Raw genomic sequence first — 20265 nt, 5'->3', positions numbered from 1 at the left:
AGAAACGGTTTCCCCAGCCTACAGCATGCCCAAGGTGCTCCAGGGAGGTGGGCAACTTAGTCCAGATCTCTGCCCACCAGGCAGAATATCCCAGCGGTGCCAGAACACTCAGGCTTTGCCCACGGGCCTTCACGGGTTCTGCCACATCGGTTCCATTATCCATCCACCGGCGTCCATACGTCCCCGCAGGGCCGCTGGGGTAACAGCGCAAGAAACACTTTGTGAGCAAAGTGGGTATGACTACTCTGTGAGTCCAGCAGCCTAGCGACCACTGAGAACGGGAAGGGCACGCCCCTCGGAGCTGCAGGTCTGCCCGTTCCCCCTCGGGCGGAGCACACAGTAGGCGCTCTGGAAAGCACCTTTGATTGGCCGGTGTGCCTTCTCTGGCACAGGTGTTGGTGTTAAAGCCACGACTCGCACGGAGATGGGTGAGTACTCAATCAAAGCAAACAGTCCATTTGGGGTGGTCCTCAGCTGCCGTTAGCAAAGGCGGAGAAGCAAGATCAGAATAATAGGAGAAATATTTAAAATCCCACCAGTCTGAGGGGGGAAAACAACAACAAAAATACCCCTTCTTGGCATGAAGGGGGCGGGGAACGGTGTGAAACAGCTCTGCAGCCTGAGCTTTGGCCACGCTCCGTCATTCCCAAAAGGGAGGAAGCGCTCGCTACATGAAGAAAACTTTACGTCTCACAGGTTCCTTCTTCACAGATGCATGGGTGATGGCTGGAACGACTCTTGTGCATGTGGACCCCTTGGAGGAAAGGCTCGCCAGCCAGGGCCCGTTCCCGCAGAGCCAGGAGCCAGCAAGAACCTCCTGGGACTTCTCGGGTGCCGAGGGCCATGCTGCCGAGCGGCCCGGCTCACCGGCTGAGGGCCTTCACTGAGCACCGACCGTGCGCTCCCCGGGGCTGCCGGGGGAGCAGCAGACAGAACCACGTGGGCACGGCCCGCACGCAGTGAATGTGCATGATGCTGACTGAGGGTGCAGGGTGAGCTCCCCGAAGGGGCCCTCAGGCCACAGGGGACCAGAGGTGCAGGGACAAATCCCCCTGCAACACGACATGCTCGGAGGAGAACAAAAACTGGGCGCTGAGCGAGCGTGGGAGGAAGGAACAATATATTCGGACAAAGGGGACAGAGTGTTGTCCTGTTCTCAGAGCAGGGCAAGGGTGTTACAGGAGTAAAAGGGGCTCCCTGGGCGGTCAGGGACAGCCGACATGCAGGGGCAGGGTGAGGGCACGCTGGGGACAGGAAACGTGAAAGACAGGCCAGGGCCAGAGGGGACAGAGGTCTGGGTTCTGGGCCCCAGGCTGACGGTTCCCAACCCCGCCCCGCCCATCAGCGCTGGGGTGAAGGCAGGAGAGCTGCCTGGGAACTTGCTAACAATACAGATTCGCAGCCCCGGCCCGGGGGAGTCCGGTTCAGAGGGCCTGGGGTGCCGTCCAGAAGTCTATTTTTAACGAGCTCCAGCAGCGGCTCTGAAGCCGGGCCAGGCTCGGGAAACCTGAGAGGGCGAGGAGCAGCTGCGGAAGGGCTGTAAGCAGTTGATCAATGCCCCTGACCACAGCACTTAGTCAATGAAGCTGAGCAAACACGAGGATGAATTATTGACTGTGGCTGTGGTTGAGCAGAGCTGAAATGATGACAGGTGACCCTGCAGAGAGTGCCTGCCACGGGCCAGGCCCTGGGGTACGATTCGGGTCTCCCGCGTTCCCCTGCGGCTCCTCACGCTGCCCTACAAGCCAGATACAGGGCCAGCTGCCCGGCGTCCAGGGCTCAGTGCAAAACAAAAATGTGGGGCTTGGGTTCAAATATCATTAAGAATTTCAAGATGGGGACAGCAGAGCATTAAGCAAGCACAGCCCGCCCCCCTGCAGGCACAGGGAGCCGCGGGACTGGCTGGCTGCACAGCCGTGAGGCTGGCCGGGGTGGGTGCTGTAACTGTGCCCACTGTACCAACGAGGGGGTTTCCAGCGCTTCCCCGGGACGAACTGTGCTTCAAGGCTGCCACGCTCTGAGATTTCCAAGCTTTGAAAGCTCTAGAAGGGTGCATTCAGGGAGGCTCACGGAGGAGGTGGGGCCAAGGAGGACTCGGAGCAGAAAAGGGGGCAGCCCAGCCGTGCGGTGGCCTAGCAAGCACCTGCCATGCATCAACAGAGACCTGGCGGGGGGGCACTCAGCAGTGTCTGGACAGGCAGGGCCCTGCCTTTACAGAGCTCACCCTGCAGCAGGGCACATGAAAACGCCCACGAGGTCACAGGACACCTGCTCACAAATGCAGTCACACGTGGAGAGCAGGAACACTAACTACTGTGCCGTGCGGGGCTCTGTGCGAGGCTTCCCCGGACCGAGGACAGGACTGTGGGGGGAGGGGGGCAGTGAGGACGGGCAGGGGAAGGGCTGCCTTCCAGGCCTCCTGAGTGGCCGGTAGGGTGGCAGAGGGAGGCCCTGGAAGGAGGCCGGGATGGCCGGAGCCTGAAGGCCGGGGAGAGGCTACGGGGCCACAGCACTCAGGACCCTGCACAACTGCTGACTTTACCCAGAAGGATTTGTAAGCAGGGATGTGACAAAATCCAATTCGAAATTTAAAAAGCTTGCCTGCCTGTGGGAAAGTGAGAAAAAAAAAGGATTGAGATGCCCTGGGTGATGGGAATGGAGCAGCAAGTTATGACGGAGATTACCATGACCACGACCCTGCAAACAATTATGCAGCACCTACTGCATGCGGAGCCGTAACAAGTCCTGCCAGAATGACCTGTAGCAACGCTCTAAGGCGAGTGAACAGTGTGGGGGTAATTTGACGGCACTTGGACTTAAAGAAGTATACACAGAGAGGTCCAGGCGCCTGGCTGCTACGCTGCCCCAGGCCCAGCACGGCCTGAGCTTCCCGGCCATCAGATTTCACCCAGCAGGCCACACTCTGAAGCCCGCCCCCTTGGCCTGGTTCTCTTTCTTCCATGCAGACGGTCCTCTCTGGCTCCTCCTCCAACCTTTTAGGGGTTGCTCTTTTCGAGGGTTCTGGTTTAGCTCCCTTCTCACTCCATCCACTCCCTGGTCTCTGCCGTTTCACACACCGGCCCGGCTCCCCAGTCTCTGCCTCCTGTCACCGCCCATTTCTCCCTCGTCCTGCACTCGCCCCTCCAACCTTGCTGGCTGCTTTCTGGCCTCCCTCACTCTCATCCCTGCCCCAGGGCCTTTGTACTTGCTGCTCCTGCTGCCTCATATGCTCCTCCCCCGGCCCCCAGAAGCTGGCCCCCCCTCCCCAGCCAGGCCGCCCCCCTGAGGAAGTGCCCAGCCTGGTAGCTCGCTCTCTCGGAGCTCTCTCTCCTTCCAGCAGAGCCCTTCCCAGTCTAGAGGGCTGTCTCATTGGTCTGTGTGTCTCCAGAGCACGGCCTGCCTCCTGCTTTCTCTTTCCGTGCCCCCGGGGCCTGGAACAGTGCCCTCCAAACCCTGGGCACTTCCAAAAATATGAGGGAGACCCTGTAATGTCACCTAACGCTTGTTAAGCGAGGGAACAAATATGATTCCTCTAATCAGAGAGACAGACTCTCGGGGAACTCCGGGAAGGCCTCACACTCATCTCCTCCTCGCCGCTGGAACTGGGCTGGTTAGCGGTTTGGAAAATGCAATTATTTTTGATTCATGGATATTTTTCCATAAACAGTAAATATATTCATCACGGCATTGCTTATAAAACCAAAAACTGGAATAAAATGAAGTATCAAATAATTGGGGACTGGTTAAAGATCACGGTACGACTGTCCGGTAAGATATTTTACACTTATCTGAAATATTTTAGCAGCCGATAATGGCAGAACCCAGGCCTATCACCATAGCGTCTAATGAGAAAAGATACATGGTAAAACCCTTATTTCTACACTGGGAATTGGGACTGTTGACCCAACACTCTTTAGCGGCTTCCCTGTCACGTGACCGTCGGTGGACGCAGAGGAAAAGAACACCACCCCGTTCATGTTCACGGCACTGGGCGATACCGGAGGAGAGGAGCGAGAGGGGGAAGCCTCCAGCAGGCCGACTCTGCCTTGCACGGCACCCGGGGAGGCAGGCCTCCTGGCACCGCCCCTGGCAGGTCCTGGGCCAATGGAGTGAGGGACTGACCACCGGAGGCCAACCGTGTCTGCCACTTGACTCAAATGATGAATTATTATTCTGAAATCGGTTGGGTAACTGGAGAATGCTTACCAGAACAGCCCCTGGATGCCTGGGGCCCTCCACTGAGTGGTCCTCTCTGTCCCCCACCCACAGAGCCGCCCAGAGGAGACAGGGCGCACCCCGCTGAGCGATCACCTCTCTCTGCGGGAGGGACGGGCTGTCCTGTAGCAAATCCCACGAGCTGCCAACAACGGCCCCGGCTAAACAGACGCTGAGGGGAATTTCATTTTTTCCTTCAAGTCAGTCTAGGCACCTGATTCAATTAACATGGCCACTGCGCTGCAGACAGCTCCATGGAAAAGCCCTTCAGTTACGGAATACATTTTATTACGTGACAATGGTTGCCAGCACGATTTATTTCCTTTGATGGGATTCTGCTTTTTCCTTGTTAATTTAAATCTGTATTTTCTCGTGCTGATTCCAGGTCGGTGTGAATTTTTAAAATGTGACCATTAATCTTCCGGACCCAGTGGCCACATGGCACGGAGGCGGCCGCTGCCCAGGCACCGGGGACACCTGCTGTGTCTCCGGCTGCCAGAGGGGGACGTCGAGGCACACTCAGGGTTAGAAATGGGTGTCGCTTTGATCTCCCACCTCTACATGCACACCACCCCCCAAACTCTGTGACCTGAGATTACAACGCCCATCCGGTTTCTCGGGGCGGATGGCTCTGCTAAACCACCTCCTGGGGCGAGGGTTTCTGTGTGCGCCCCAGGGACCCCTGAGGGCTCCCCAGACCGTAAGACCACAGCTACTTTCATCACAACATGAAGACGCCGCCGGCCCCTCTCACTCTGACCCTCTCACAGGCAGAGGGAGAATTCTCCAGAAGCCACGCCACAGGATGGTGCCACTGCCCTGACGTCTGCTTGTGTGCTCTTGCGTTTTCCGTTTTTAATTTCTGATAAGGTTAAGTGTAGATAAACATAACCCGCGCAGACAAAAACTCTTCGGAATCCTTGGTTTTTGAGCATGCAAGTGTCCAAGACCAAAGAGTTTGAAGGCTGTCGTTCCAGGGCAACGTGTTAAATGTAACGCTGCAAAAGCCTGAGTTGGAAGTTCTGAGGCATCTGAGGGCTTTGCTCTGACCCACTGTTCGTCTGCCTGAACCCACGCCAGGGCGGATGGCAGAGCCATAAAATGCGTGTCCACGCACGGGGAGGAAAAAAGACCAGGGAATAAAAATATCAAATGGCCCAAGACATTCGTGGGGCTGTTCTAGAGAAGAGGAAAGGAAGGGGGTGAAACCAAGAAGCCCCGAGACCCAGGGTTGGATACTTTTTGTTTAAATTTGTCCCAGCTGAAAGAGCACAGCGAGGCAGGAGAGGAGTCAGATGCGCCCCCCCACCACCCCCAACCCCAGCACAGACACAGCCCTGACTTGGGATCGTGATGTTCCTGGGACACAGCCACCTCGGCTCCCCGACCAGCCAGTGGCCCCCTTTTTCTTAGTGGCAGCGATGGGCCCCTTAAAAGAGCACACCTGTGTTTACGAAACAACGTGAGCACGAATGGCAGACTCGCCATCAAAACAGCGTGTCCCCCAGGTGATGAGGAATTACATTTGTTTAGTTACCTTCCCAGGTGTAAAAAGAAATCAATAGTTGAAAATAGTTAAAGGACTGAAAAATTCAAAGGAGGAGGAGCAAGTGGTACACGCCCTCGAAAGAAACCAGGTCCCTGTGGTTTGTTCGGCCAGTGACGGCTCCGGCAGCCTCTTGTCACCGAGGTTCTGCAAAAACCGACGAGACCAGAGGAAGGGAACGAAGGTGCAGAAGACCACCTGCTGAGGGAGGCGAGGGAGCGGAAGGGCAACCCACACGGCCCGCCTGTTGGCCAGCACCAGCCTAGAAGTACGAATCCTCACAAAGGCGCGTGGAAAAGGTCACAGGGCAAGAGGAGAAGAACATTACCTCTGGGAAAAATATGTACTGTCAGACACAGAAAAAGTTACCTGCGTTAGAAAGAACGTAGAAATAAAATTCTAAAAATCTGAATTAGTAACATAGCCGAGAAGCCCCCCAAGGTTTTCCAGAATGCAAGGAACACAGACGTGATAACGATGACCAAGAGTATGGAGAAAAAAGACCAGCCTAAATACTCCAGGTGTTGGAAAGGTAGCAGAACAATGAAGATAAGTAACAATAAAAAGTTTAGAACGTCCCTGATTAAAACTAAAACTAAAACGCCCTGGCTGGCGTAGCTCAGTGGATTGAGTGCGGGCTGCGAACCAAAGTGTCGCAGGTTCGATTCCCAGTCAGGGCACATGACTGGGTTGCAGGCCACGGCCCCCAGCAACCGCACATTGATGTTTCTCTCTCTCTTTCTCCCTCCCTTCCCTCTCTGAAAACAAATAAATAAAATCTTAAAAATAAATAAATAAAACTAAAATATAGAAGCTGATGGGGCTTTCGCCATTCCAAGCAAAATCAATAAAGTGACTCACAATGAAGCCGACCCTAACCTCGAGACTTAATGTAATGTCACGGTAATCCATGCAGCGTGGCATCGGCAAGAAGGGTGGTGACTCCAGATACAGAGCCACACGTATGTGATCAGTGGAATGTCACCAAAGGTGCCAAGGCAATTCAATCATCTTTTCAATAAATGACGCTGGAACAACTGGATAGCCACATGTTTAAAAAAAAAAAAAAAGAACCTGGGTGCTTACATCACACCATATATACACACATATAGAAAAAAGGACCCGAGAGCTTCGTGGGGCTATTTTGGAAAAGAGAAAAGGGAAGGAGTGAATTGTGGGGCCCAGAAGGCTGAGGGGTTGATGCTCCTTGTTTAAGTGCACTTTGATTTAACAGGTGTGCCATGGCATTTTCCAGAAGAAAACATAAGAGGGAATCTTTGGGACCTTAGTCCCGGCAAAGATTTCTGAACTAGGACACAAAAAAGCACAAACTATACAAGCTTATCAAATTACACTCTAAATATACGTGAGTATTTACTTCCCTGATCTAAAAAACTGTTGGAAAAACCCTAAGTGAGGAAGCCAGCAGGGTGCGCAGTCGTGCACAGAAGGCAAGGAGGAGAGACGCCGCAAGATGCGTCCTTGCCGCGGTGACGGCGGACCGTTCCTCCACCAGACTACCTGCCCGGAGACATGTGGACGGGAAAGTCAGTCATGTGTCAGAAAGTTTTCCCTCCTTCCAGCTGTCTTTCATATGTGAAGACAACAACAAGAGAAGATCACGTGTGTCCTTTTCTCTGAAAGAAAGACGTTTAACAGGCTCCAGGTGACTCAAAATCAAGACTTCAGAACGGGGAAGTGATGGAACAAAAGGACCATCACTGACTCTCTCCCTCCGGGATCTAGCCTGAGGACGTAACGCCAAAATAACCCTAGCTGACATTGGCAGGGTTTACCCTTCCCACGCAGCACATGCTCCCCACCTGGACCCTCCAGGAAGGCATCCAGACCGGCTCCTCTGACAGGTGGTCTCAGAGAGGGTCAGCAGCCTGTCTGAGGGGCACAGCCTGGATCTGTACCCCGATGGGGAGAATTACAAAATTCAGCTCTGGAGCATGAGCCTTCACTCAGAACCTGGAAGTAACATTATGTCTGACTCAGAATATCTTGGAAACATCTAATGATGTTTACAGGTTTTCTGGGAGGGGGCTGAAGGAGGGGGCTTATGACGTGATTCTGAGTGAGGAACGTGGGACGCAGGCCATGCGGGGACAGTGACGTGGGCAGAAGAGGCAGGAGCTGGGTCCTTGGCCAGTGTTTATTCAGAGCCATGGATGGGCGAAATGTCCATATAATACTAAGCTGGGGTAGAGCAAGGAGAAAGAATGAGCCAGACATTTTTGTATCAACATGGCCAAATCTCAAAGAACAGCTGTCAGGTCAAGAAAGAAAAAAACAAAAACACACAAAAAAACACAACCAACCCCAAAACCAAGTAGCAGAATGACATGCAGAGTTTAAATACCACACAAACAGTATATTTCTGTGGTTACACACAAATACAGGCCACAGCACAAAGAAGGAGCCGAAGGCTCAGCCACCCCGCAGTGGTGTCCCCGTGCTGAAGGTGGGGCGGTCACTAGGAGTGGTGCTCGCGGTGTGAGCAGCAGAAGTCTCTGAGACGACCGTGTGAATTTCCCACCCCTGCTTTCTCATATTGTTGTATGTGTTCATTTCCTTTCTGTGAGAACTTATCCCTCTATTTATCGGGAAAAAGAGAACACGACAACACCAGGAGGAGGCGTCTCCAAGTTGTTGGGAGCGTCAGAAGAGCCGGTGCAGGAAGGCATCCAGCTCTTGGTGCGAAAGGGATGTCTTGTTTTCTAGATAAATGCGTCTGCTGGTGGACAAGGACCAGCAGTGACGTGCAACGGAAGGTCACGGCACGGGGCTGGGAGCAGCAAGAGGCCACGACGACTGAGTTAGGTGGTCAGGGGGAGAAACAGCACGGAGCAAACGGCTGAAGGAAATTCCACTTTTCCCCCCGCAAACCACCACTGGGAAGAAGTCATCTGTGACGCACAGCTTCTGTGCCAGGTGTAAGGACGTGCTTAATGAATGCCATTTAATGAAGAAAAAGGCTCTTATAAAACACCTGGCACGAGCAGGGCGCGGGAGTCACGGGCCAGGGGCCTCTGCCACACCTGCTGGCATTTTAATAAGCACCTTCTCCAGCCTCAGCTCTCCGAGGCTGGTCAGCGGTGTCGGAGCGAGGTCCCTGACCATCGCCTGTGCCCGCTGACAGTTTAGGGAAGCTTATTTCTCAAGGACCATCTGCTCAGGCATTGGAGCGCCCTGGAAGGCAATTAAAACGAATCATTTTCCACTGGAAGGGCCTGACTAGCACCCTCCTCAAGCACTTCGCGGCCGGGATTCCCACTCCTGGGCCCCCGTGCTTCCCCACCGAGACTCCGAGTGAGGATTCAGGTCTCTGAAGACCCGGAGAGGCGAGAAAATCTTGCCATTTTTGTCTCATAACTAACTCGGCGCTACTAAAACAGAAACTCAGTGATTGTAAGGATTCCGGGCGCTGGGGTATTTTCAGGTGTGGCAATTTTCCTTTTCTCTTTGATTTTTGGAGCCGACCTCAGACAGAAATCTCCATGTGCAGAGTTCGCTATCACTTCTCAGGGCGTGGTGAGATTTTTGGGGTTTTTGTTTGTTTGTTTTGTAATCGACACCAGGAAAATCAAGTGAGGTTTTTGTAAAACGTGAAACATACCTCTTTCCTCTACAATGACATTCATTAGCTCATAGACTTTCTAAGCCGAGGCCTGAAACTTCATTGACCCAGTGAAACGAGGCCCTTCAAGGGGAGGCGGACCGCGGTGCCAGCAGGCACGCCAGGCTGCTATAATGAGAGGCTGTGACTGGCTCGGTCCGCTTTTTCCTGGAGCTCCTACTGGATGCCAAGCACTGTGTTCGGCACTGAGGTGGTTTTAAGAAACTGAATGATGAATGTATTATTAGTAGGGGGGAAGGAGCCAACTGAAAAGGCTACAGACTATGATTTCAACTACATGACATTCTGAAAAAGGCCAAACTACAGAGACAGTAAAAGGATCGGAGGCTGCCAGAGGCGGGTGAGGAAAAAGATGCTCAGGCAGAACACAGAACATTTGGGGGGCCGTGGGGTTCCTCTTCATGGTACTGCCATGACGGACACATACTGCTGTGCACGTGTCTACACCCACGGAACAGGCAGCACCGAGCGTGAACCCCGAGGTGGACTGTGGACTTTGGGTGATTATGACATGTCAGGGCAGGTTCATCTTGATTTAGAAAAATATATATATACCATTCCGGTGATTGGGGTTGATTAACGGGGCCAGGGTTACGTGCAGAATCTCTGTACCTTCTTCCTCTCAATTTCGATGTACACCTAAAACTTCTCTAAGAGAATAAAACATGTAAGCAAAAAAAAAAAAAAAAACCCAGAGGAACATAAAAACAAACAAAACAAACGAGACACACGTCTTTCCCTGTTTAGGAAAGTAAACTCAAACATGAGCTTAAGTCCCCTAAATCGTAAGGTAGAAAGCGCTAAGTGTCAGAAGACATGCAAACAAAAGGCCGTAAGGTCACAGGCTTTCATTTCAGAGCGACGGCAACAAGCAAAAGGACACAACGCGTGTCCCTTGAGCGCGGACCACGCACCCGGACGCTCCGCCAGGCCCGGTGGTGCACGCCCCGGGACAGGGAGCCCTGGTCTCTCCTGCCGAGAGGAAAGGCTGCCGCGGGGGAGCAAAGGCCTGAGCAATGACACGGTAATTCACGAGTCAAGACAGACCTAAGAGCCTTCACAACGCAGGATATGGGCAACGAGGGCTTCCAGAGTCACAAATGAGAAGTGACTTCTGACTCCGATGGCCCGGGGGGTGGCTTTCTGGGGGAGGGGCCGCTGAGGGCTCTGCTCCCACGGCCACCCTCGACCACGACAGTTCCCACTTCCTGGGCACTTGCACTATTCTTCACGCTTCACACTCACCTCCCACCTTCACAAGCCAGCAAAGTAAGCTTTGTTTTGGGGGGGTTGGGGGGGACTCAGAGAGGTTGAGAAACGTGTGCGCCCAAGGCCACAAAGCTAAGGAAGCAGGCTGGGCGGGAATTTGGGTGTAGGCCTTTTCCACGATGCCATGTTACTCTGCCCAGACAACGCAGGCACAGAGTAAGTGTAAACGCAGACTTGTTCATTTTCCGTTCAAGCAACCCATTTGCCACGATCAATGTCAGTTCAGCCTACCAACCTGGCTGTATAATGAGTTTTCCTCATGGGCAACACAGACACACACACCCCCCCCAAACGAGCCGCTCACTCTGCACTGGACGACCGAGGAAATCACAATTCCAAACTCCCCAAGTTCCCAAACGCAGAGCTTTAAAGTGTGTGCAGCGCGGCGGCATATGGCAAATCAATTACGAGTTTAAATCTTAAAACAAAAACATGGCAAGTGCGGTGCAGAAATAATCAAGAACAACGGTTTGGTTTAGATTACAGTGAGCCGCCAGAGTTTTGAATACAATAAATCATCATTCCAGGCAATGGGAAGCCATATTGACACTTATTCCTAATTTGAATATTTAATTAGGGTGAAGTTCTTCATCAAATTATCACAGGACTGGGAGAAAGCCTGGAAGACTTACACAATTACTACCTTAACCCCTTACCAGCTGCTCACCTGTGAGCGTGGCTATTCTGCCCCTCTCTGCGGAGGGGCGCCTGCGCCCACAGGCCGACCTGTGGCCCTCGGAGCTGCGCATCAGTGGCCGAAGCCACCGCTGGGGCAGGAAGGAGCCCACGGGTGACAACAGAAGGGTCTGAGGCATGCACTGCTCCGACGTGAGCTCTGGACAGAAAGCACGTGCAAGGGCGCCCGCGGTGCGCCCGGCGTGGCACTTCCGCACGTCCCCCCACGCAGCTCTCACGGCAATCCTGCAAAGAGGGGCTTCTTGCCCGCACTTGGCTGAAGGGGAAATGGGCGCTCGGCGGAGGGATATATCTTTCTGGAGGTAACAGTGGTGGTGAGGCATAAAGCTGGCCGAGCGCCTCATCTCACTGACACACCCACACACACCCTTGTGCTTACCAAAAATAATGACAAGGAGAACACTTACAGGTCGGCAAAAACACACCCAAAGCTGTACTTTGGGTCTTCGGCCTTGTGCAAACTAATGGCAGGGACAGGCAGCCACACGCAGGCCTGCTCAACCAGTGCCCTAAAGTGTAACTCTCGGGCTCATGATGCACCACCGAGCTCCCCGGTGGGGTGGGGGTGGGGGGGGGCGGCGGCATGATGATGCTGTGGGCAGGCAAGAGGCAGCAGGCTCAGGGACCCCCGCAGCCACCCTGAGACAAGGCGCCCATGGGCGGGAGCTCCGCTGGTGTCCAAGGTGACAAGAATGCAAGTAACAGGACGAGAAAATGTGAATTTATATTTCTTCTTTCCATCTGGTAACAGCTCAGCAGTAGCATTTAGAACAAATGTAACAGTTCAGACAAGAGAGAAGATTTCCTTAAAGCCCTCGTTCTCACTGTATGAAGAGTCTTATTGACATTTCATGGACACCATGTGATTCTGCGTGACCAAAAAGAACACGTTCTCCCTTGCAATCTGCCCCAGGGACCGGAGGCCGACTTGCACGCTGCACTTGGCCGTGGTGGGCCTAAAGATCTTTCTGCTCCCCGTCTCCACTGAGGTGCTAAGGAGGAGGGACATCCCCGGAGTTTCAGATTAGCAATTTTCTCTCAAAAGCTTGAGATGGGCTCAATTACCCTCTTGTGAAAATCGTCGACGCTCCATCGGCAATGGCTACTACATTCAGGAGGAAGCTGGTCCCTGGACAGAAGGACAGAGCGGCCCCTGCAGCCCCGGGCCCGGCCCCCTGCCCGCGCCGGGCTGGCGGAGGGAGACCCAGAATCCGTCAGCCGCGCTCCGTGCCTTTGCCTGCTCGTTGCGGGAGCAAATGGCGCCAGGAACGTCGCAACTTTTCCTTTGTATATTACATTAATCCATATAAGAAAATCTCTTTTAATGAGGAGTGATGTAGTTACAAACTCTCCAGAGCCGTAATTAGAGCAAACTAATTGAAGTTGTGTTTTGACACACTTTCCGAATTCACGGGTGCCGCATGACATATTCACAACAGCGCCGCTGCACAGCCACGGCGACGGCAAAAGCATCAGGCTAATAACGCTCATTTGCATTCTTATCATGCCGGCAGCTCTCCCTTAAACACTGTTTCTACTACGGCTCCTTCGCTGTAAGTTTCCACGGAAAGATATTAACAGTAATTATTAGTACTTTGGTGGAATTTTAATGTTAAAGAATAACAGCCTACATGAACATATACACACTGAATGCTGACTCTTTTTCTTAACCACCATCAGAAGGTTTGGGGGTTCTTCCTCTGTGCCCCCCCGCCAGCCCGGAGGGGAGGACAGGACCCCAGCTTCCTGTAGGCCAGCGGCTCAGAGCCCACACCCAGTGGACACTGGACTCGGGGTTTCTGAACTATTCTGTCTCAAATGTTGGACAAGGAAAAAAATCTTTTTTTTTTCACATATATTAAAATGGAACAGTTAAGGAGAAATTTTTTCCAAGTACTTAAAAAAAATCAACAGTTTACAACACGGTCTTTGGTAATAATGCTAACGAGCTCCAGGAGGACCGGCTGGAGCCCACGCCCCGCCCCCTCCGTGATTAAAGACAGACTGGGAGTAACGAGCACGGGAGCAAGGCCAGTGGGGTGGGGCAGTCCGGATCTGTCCCCACAGAGGTCCTGTTTGCCACCAAGAAGGCCAATTTTTTGGATGCTTAACTCCGACACTCACACCCAGAGAGGAAGACTCGACAGTTCTAAATAATGGTTATTAATGACTCCCTCCTCTGCAGTGACAAATTGCGTCTGAAACTCAGACTTGAAGAGGTATGAAGAGTGCCCAGGACGTGACAGGAAATGCCAGTGGCACACAGTTCCCGCGCACTCTGTGTGAGAGAAGGGCAGGACCCGGGAAGACCATCAGGGTCAAGGGCGGTGACCACAGCCACTCCTCCCCCCAGGGAGCTCCCGGTGGCAGCTTGTTCCTGTTGGTGACTAAGGGCAGTGAAAACGCCCTGGTCTCGCCTCACAGAGACAATTGTACATGCTGGGTGCAGTGTCCGGAGGCCAGCCCAGGCCCAGCTCTGCCTCTGTCCACCTGTGGGGCATCAAGTCACCCCCCAGGGTCCCCCACTGGGGGGAGAGACTGGGCTTCTACAACTATTTTGGGATCAAACAAAACCAACGCAAAACACAACCACATCACTTCCCGTGTGTAATTCAGGAGACAATGGGGGCAAATGATTGCTGTCACTGAAAACGCACACTAGTGTTGCATTCCAACTATTCTAATTTCAGGATGGATGTTTACTACCAGCCTGGGAAGACCGGGCTGAGCGAAGGAAAACGCTTCCTTAGAAAAACGCCAAGGACTGGGCTCCGTTAAAGTTGGGGAGTTTTTGGTTGCTTAAATTACCCTCCTTGCACCAATATGCTATTTTTCAAGGCACCAATTACGTACAAGAAAAAGAAAAGGAAACTAACTTTCATTGCTGCAGCAACACTCCGAAGCATGGTATCTGCTCACCACAGTTAGGTTTTATTACACTGGAACTCAGCAACGGCAACACACCTACCTTCCATATCAAAGGAACGCAGGGAAAAGCCACGGCTGGGGCCGCGGGCACACTTCCATTCCAGATGAGCCGGCCTAACCTTATAAACTGAAATATTTAAAGAGTCTCTAAACCCCACTGACCCGACTTTTAAAAACAAGGAACATATGGGCACAGCTAGCTTTTCATCTCCTTCCAGACTGCTAAAATATCCGCTTTTCCTAAATCCAAGAGGAGCGACGCTGCCAAACTCAGATTCATAAAAGGCCGGCTGGCCGGCAGCGCGCGTGAGCGTGCGGGGCTGGCGGAGAGTGTGCGTGGCCAGCAGCGAGCGTCCAGGCCCGAAACCACAGACCCTGACGAGGACCCCGAGGCAACATTCTCCTCCTGGCCCAGCCCCGGAGTCTGGGGAAGACCATTTGCCCCGCCCAGTAAAGCGATGACTGACAGGTGAAATGCAGGCCACCGTCTGCAATAGTTCACGCCCACGTTTGGTGCACCCACTGGGTGCAGCACGCACGGAGGCAGAGAGGCGCAAAATTCAGGAAGCCTTGAGGCTCCCTGACGGCGGGGGAGGATGCGGCGGCGGTGGGACCCGGGCTGCGATCCTGCCTCCGCCACATCCCGGCGCCCTGCCCGCGGGGGAGTCAGCCGCCATCTCTCCAGGCGGCCGTCTCCCCATCTGTTGACGTGAGAACACGGCAGCGCGCCTCGCCGCCTGGTTGCAAAGAGGAAAACAACGCACATGAAATGTTTACATGGTGCCCTGGCACAAGAGGCTCAAACAACTGGAGCCGAAATAACGATGATGGTGGTGATAACTGTACTTATTTCTCATAATAATAAGTATTAATATTATTATTCAACTGGAAATAAAACATCTGCTGCTCAAGTTCGATGCTGCCCTCCCCACAGGCAGAAGCCCGACCCAAGTAAATCCAAAGGGCCTGTGAAATGTTACTGCAAGCAAAGATTTTGGTTAAATATCCAAATGAATAATTGAAACCCTGCCTTGACATAGAACAGCATGGGGGGAGCGGGGGGGGCAGCGGTGGGTGGTAAAGTCTCAGGAAATACCACTTGTTTAACACCCATTTCTACTTTGTTTGGCGGCTGGATTTACGCGGAGACACCCGGGTGAAATATTCCATAGAGCTACCTGCAAATAGACTGTCAGCTTCCACTCTGATAAAAGGTAAAATATCCTCCTCTAAATGGCCTGGCTCACAAAACCGACCCTGAAGTGAGCTGATAAATCTGTTCTGACACACGGAGAACTATTTTCATAATCCTGAAAAAGGTCTTTCTCCAAACCCCGGAGCCTAACCCGCTGCACGCAGAGCTCCCGGGCTCCAGGCCCCGGCGCGGGAGGGGATCACTCCGCGTTCACAGCCCGGCTTTCAGGACAGCAAAAGGAGGCCCGCGCAACCCCCAGGGCTACCCCCCGAATCAGACGTTCATAAAGTCGCACACGCTGCAAAGATGCCACATTTACAAGCAGCAGACGCCTCGTCGGAATCCGAGGTGTGAGGGCGAGAGCCAAGAAGGCCGCGCAGGGGGGGGGGAGCTGCATTGACGAACAGTCCATTCTTCATTAAACAGAAGCTCTGACTTCCCAAGAAGCCACATTAAAAATTAATATCAAAATGTGTATTGCTCAGCCTAAACTCATCATTCATATCTAACAATACCAAACTGCATTCTAATGAAATTTCGCCTTCAGAATTACCCTGACGCCTAAACGAAGTCGGATCCCGTTGCAAAGGCAGCCGCCGCTCAGTGACACCGGCATTTGAGAGAGACTCGAGTAACTGCCCTCTGTCGGTCTCTTTCACACCGCTCGGCTAATCACCAGCATAAATCAAACCGCCGGTAACCTTGCTTACTCGTGGGCTTGGAAGCCCTTCGAGGGCCCGTGGCGCTGGGACCGCGCCGTGCACGCCTGCGCGTTCCCCTCCACCATCCGCTGCGGCTCAGGGGGACTGGACCCCCGCCAGCGTTTGCGGGTCTCCCTGGAAGAGTGGGAACGCAGACAGCTCCGGCAGCGGCTGCCGGCCAGGGGAACCCGGGGAAGACGATGAGCTCCCCAGCCCACCCGCACGGGGGACTCGGGAAAGTCCTCATCGCCTGGCTGGGGGGAGGAGGCGCGGGAGCCTGGAGAAGCTGCCCTGAAGGCAGCCGGGACGCTGCCCTTGGGTGGCTGCCCCGGCCACCGGCCCCAGGCTCAGCTCCCGGAGGAGGTGGTTCACAACCAGGGTCGACCCTGTGACCGTCTATCATCCAAAGGCAGCTCCCCTGCTTGGGCTCCCATCCTAGCTCTGGCCCTTAGCTGTGTGTCTCTGGGGAAGGAATGTAACCTTTTTGATCTCCGTTTCCTCCTCTTCAAATGGAGGTGATAATAGTGTTTGACCCAAAGAGCTGTCATTAGAAATAAATGAGTTATTATTTCTAAAGCACTTGGAACAGTCTGACAGCTAGGAAATGAAATATAAGGATGGATGGATGGATGGAAGAATAGGTGAAAGGGGCGATGGATAAATACATGATACCTGGTCGTATGTACCTGAACTGGATCACTTTGTACATTCAGTAAGTATTTCCTGAGTGTCTCTCATGTGTCAGGCACCTGGAACTCAAAGGTCCCAACCATTCTGGTGCCACACCTGTTTCACTGACCACACATCAAGTGAGATGACACAGTGGAACTACCTGCTGAATTCTGACGCACCGTGCTGCAGTGTCACCATCACCGCGCTTTCTGTGTGGCTGGCCTTCTCTCTGGCTCTACGGGAGGCGAAGGAACACGAGAACCCCTGTCCTCAGCAAGCAGCCAGTCCAGTCATTAGACCAAACACAGATGCGCTGCAGGTAGGACACCTGCGATGCCGCCCTGTCTGAGCAGGCGGCGGCCGCAGGGGAGGGAGGGGCGAGCAGCAGGGCCCAGGCTTCCGGGAAGGGGCGAGGGCTGCGCCAGGTGCGGAGGTGGACGGGGCAGCCTCCGCCTTCAGGAGGGCAGGGGCCGGCACGAGGCGCAGCACACAGCACTGGCCACATCCTCCTGGAGTGAGGAAGACGTGCTCAGGGGACAGGAGGGGACTCGCCTGGCTGACAAGGCGAGACGATGTGGGAGGCCTGTCAGCCAACAGGAAGCCAGTGTCCCACACAGAAAAAGGACGCGTGTGTGTTTGAAACCCTAACAGGATGGCAGGGCACCTCGGGCTTTAAAGTTACAGACGTGGGCTAAGTGACACCCGGGCCCCGGGGCCCAGCGTGGAGCCTGACTCAAATCTCGAGTTCAGGCCCCACCCTCTGGATGGCTCTTCTCGGAGACCCCCGGCGGTGGGAGCCCCGACTGCAGCCGTGGGAGGGGGCCCTGCAGAGTGAGGACCACTCAGGCACAGTGCCTGCTGGTGCCCCCGTGGGGGGAAACACCCGAGTTATGGTCTGTCCTACACGGGGTGTCACATCAAGGAAGGATATGAAAATGCATGTCCCATCTTCAGAGTTAGACCAAGAAATAAGTGTGTGTGGTTTCTGTGTGAAGAAAAAGCAGGCGAATTATTCCGAGTGAAGCCAGACCCAGCTGTGCCTGGACCCGCCCTGCGGACGTCAGAGGTCCCCAGGCCCTCCTTTGATGGGATAGGGTGGGGGCGGGGCAGAGCGCCCCCTCCCCCTGGCTCCGCCGCCCCCGAACCATTGCTTGCTACCGTGAAAGCGGAGCTCACAGGTCCAAGTCATTATCTGCTTACTGTCAGGGGAAAAAAATCACTGGCATCAGCCCTGGGCCTTGCCTTCCCATCTAACCTTGAAGCAGGACATAGACAGCCCTTCTCGGAAATGACGAACCTCATAGCAGAGGACAGCTTTCAGCCTAAAATATAACTCCCTCCAGTCCTCGGGGCTGAGCCTTCTCTTGTGAAACCTATGGGGGGGGGGGGGGGGCTGCTGGCTGGGGCTTCTCGTAGGCAAATGACACCTGCACCAAACCTCTGACCTCTCAGGATGGGCGGTGTCCCCTTGACGGGAAAAGGGGGACTCGGCCTCCCTGATTTGTGCCACTGCAGGCCTCTCGTTGTAGTCCTGCAACAACGGCAGGTGACAGATGTCACCTGCGGTACAAAGACCGTCTTATATCTGAACAGTGACAGAGGGCGGCCTGAGGGTTTCAGGGCATCAGCTTGGACAACAGGACTCCGGCTGCTGAGCGAGGGCTCCATCCCGTCACCGCTGCCGGCGCATTCTGCAGGTTGATCCGGTGGCAGAGCTGACCCCACGTCCCAGGAAGATGGGGTCAGCGAGGCCAGGACAGAGCTCAGAGGCTCCCGGGCTTCTGACAACGGGTGTGACAGGGACGAGCCGGGCGTGCGTGGCCTGAATTCTCGAGCGCGCGGCCTGGTTTTCCTCTCCATCAGGAAGTGCCATTAACCTTTTAGATGACAGCCTGGGACCGGGATGACGGAACGATTTTTGAGGTCAGCGAGGATCTGTGCTCTCCAAACCTGACACCGACATGCAAAAGTTGTGACTGAATCCCGGTGTCCCTGAAAGGAAGACTAAACGCATGTGACAGATCTTCTGCAATCAAAATGCCCCATTTCCCAGAGTATCTGTCACAGATTGATAACATCCACGCAAAAAGTTAAGTACAATTATGTCTGTCACTGAGAAACATACTTCGGAACCTGTGACTGACATCTTGCTGGAAGCTGACAAATCGCTGGAAGATTATGGAACAACTCGGGGCGGCGGCGCCGCGCACCCTGCAAGGGGAGCTCCCTGACCGACTCCTGGGACAGGCTCCCGGGGGGCCCACCGCGCAGGCGCAGGCGCAGGCTGCTGCGGAGGACTCGACAGCCGCGAACAGAGCTGTGTGCTCTGTGGCTCCGGGAGGGAAGGTGACGCTTTCTCCCGGAGGAGGGGCAATGCCAGTAGAGGGTCACAGGACGTGCCCAGGGCCCGAGGTGGGACCTGAGGCGGGACACAGGTGCTGGGACGGAGGAAGGCCACGGCTACCAGACAGCAGAGAGCTCGGGGACAGGGGCCCACTGCTCGGCACGCTACCGCCCCCTGGAGTTCCCCGGAGTCACCCTTGGCAAGGCGTCTGCAGCTCTAACCCGCGGGCCTCCTGACTCGGAACTTCTGAGGGTGGGGACAGGGACGACGACCCATTTCTTCTAGTCTGAAGGATCCAAATGCAGCGTGACTTGTCGGCAGTTGGGAATGCGTGACCTCTCAAGTCAGCCTCTTCGAGGCCACGACTTTTTGCTTTCAGGAAATTTTCTTACTCGTTTTTTAAAAGGTTAAACCCACATCTGCCTCCTAATAACTTCAGTCCAGCTGATCTAATTTTGTCTCCGGGGCTTCCAATGACCCGTCCCCACCCGGAAACACTATTTAAGTCTCCTGCTCAGCTGCAATGCTGGAGTCGGGCAACTTTTACCAGGTGGTACGTGGCAGTGGACGTGACCCTTTAGAAAGGGCTCACGGGTGTGGGATGCCGCCCAAGGGAACGCGTCCCGCTGCACACACCAGGCTGCATCCCACACGGCCCACGCTCATGCCCCGTCGTTTCGCACGAACCAGAGCTCAGTCAAGTCTCCTCACTCTGGTTTTTGTGCAGCCGAGGGTCTGAGCCTCAGGAGGCCCCACCCCTCGCCGCCCAGCACCTTCCATCTCCTGGCTCCCACAGGGCATCCTAGCTGTGGAGGAGCCGGGGAGGATCGATTCTGCCGCTCAGAACTCCCGCTCTCCCTAATGACTGCGTGTCATCTGCAAATTTGATAAGCACGCTTCTGATGTCTTTATCAGGCCACTGGTTCTACAGTGGAGCAGGCCGGGGGAGCGTCTCCTTCACACACGTCCCACCAGGGGCCCCCGCCGGGACGGCACGGGCCTCCCGTCCGTCCGTCCACAGGGCTACCGGCGCATCGTCACCTGTGACTCCACCTG

General features: G+C 54.4%; 1 protein-coding gene across 4 annotated transcripts in view; it reads right to left on the bottom strand.

Annotated features, from left to right (window-relative positions):
- Positions 1-20265, bottom strand: part of MVB12B (multivesicular body subunit 12B) — a 169157-nt gene that overhangs the window by 69311 nt on the left and 79581 nt on the right. The window lies entirely within an intron of this gene.

Source organism: Phyllostomus discolor, chromosome 3 (assembly GCF_004126475.2).
Source record: "Phyllostomus discolor isolate MPI-MPIP mPhyDis1 chromosome 3, mPhyDis1.pri.v3, whole genome shotgun sequence".
Classification (NCBI taxonomy): Eukaryota; Metazoa; Chordata; class Mammalia; order Chiroptera; family Phyllostomidae; genus Phyllostomus; species Phyllostomus discolor.
Note: the sequence above shows the minus strand (reverse complement) of the source record. Positions and strands in the feature narration are given on the sequence as shown.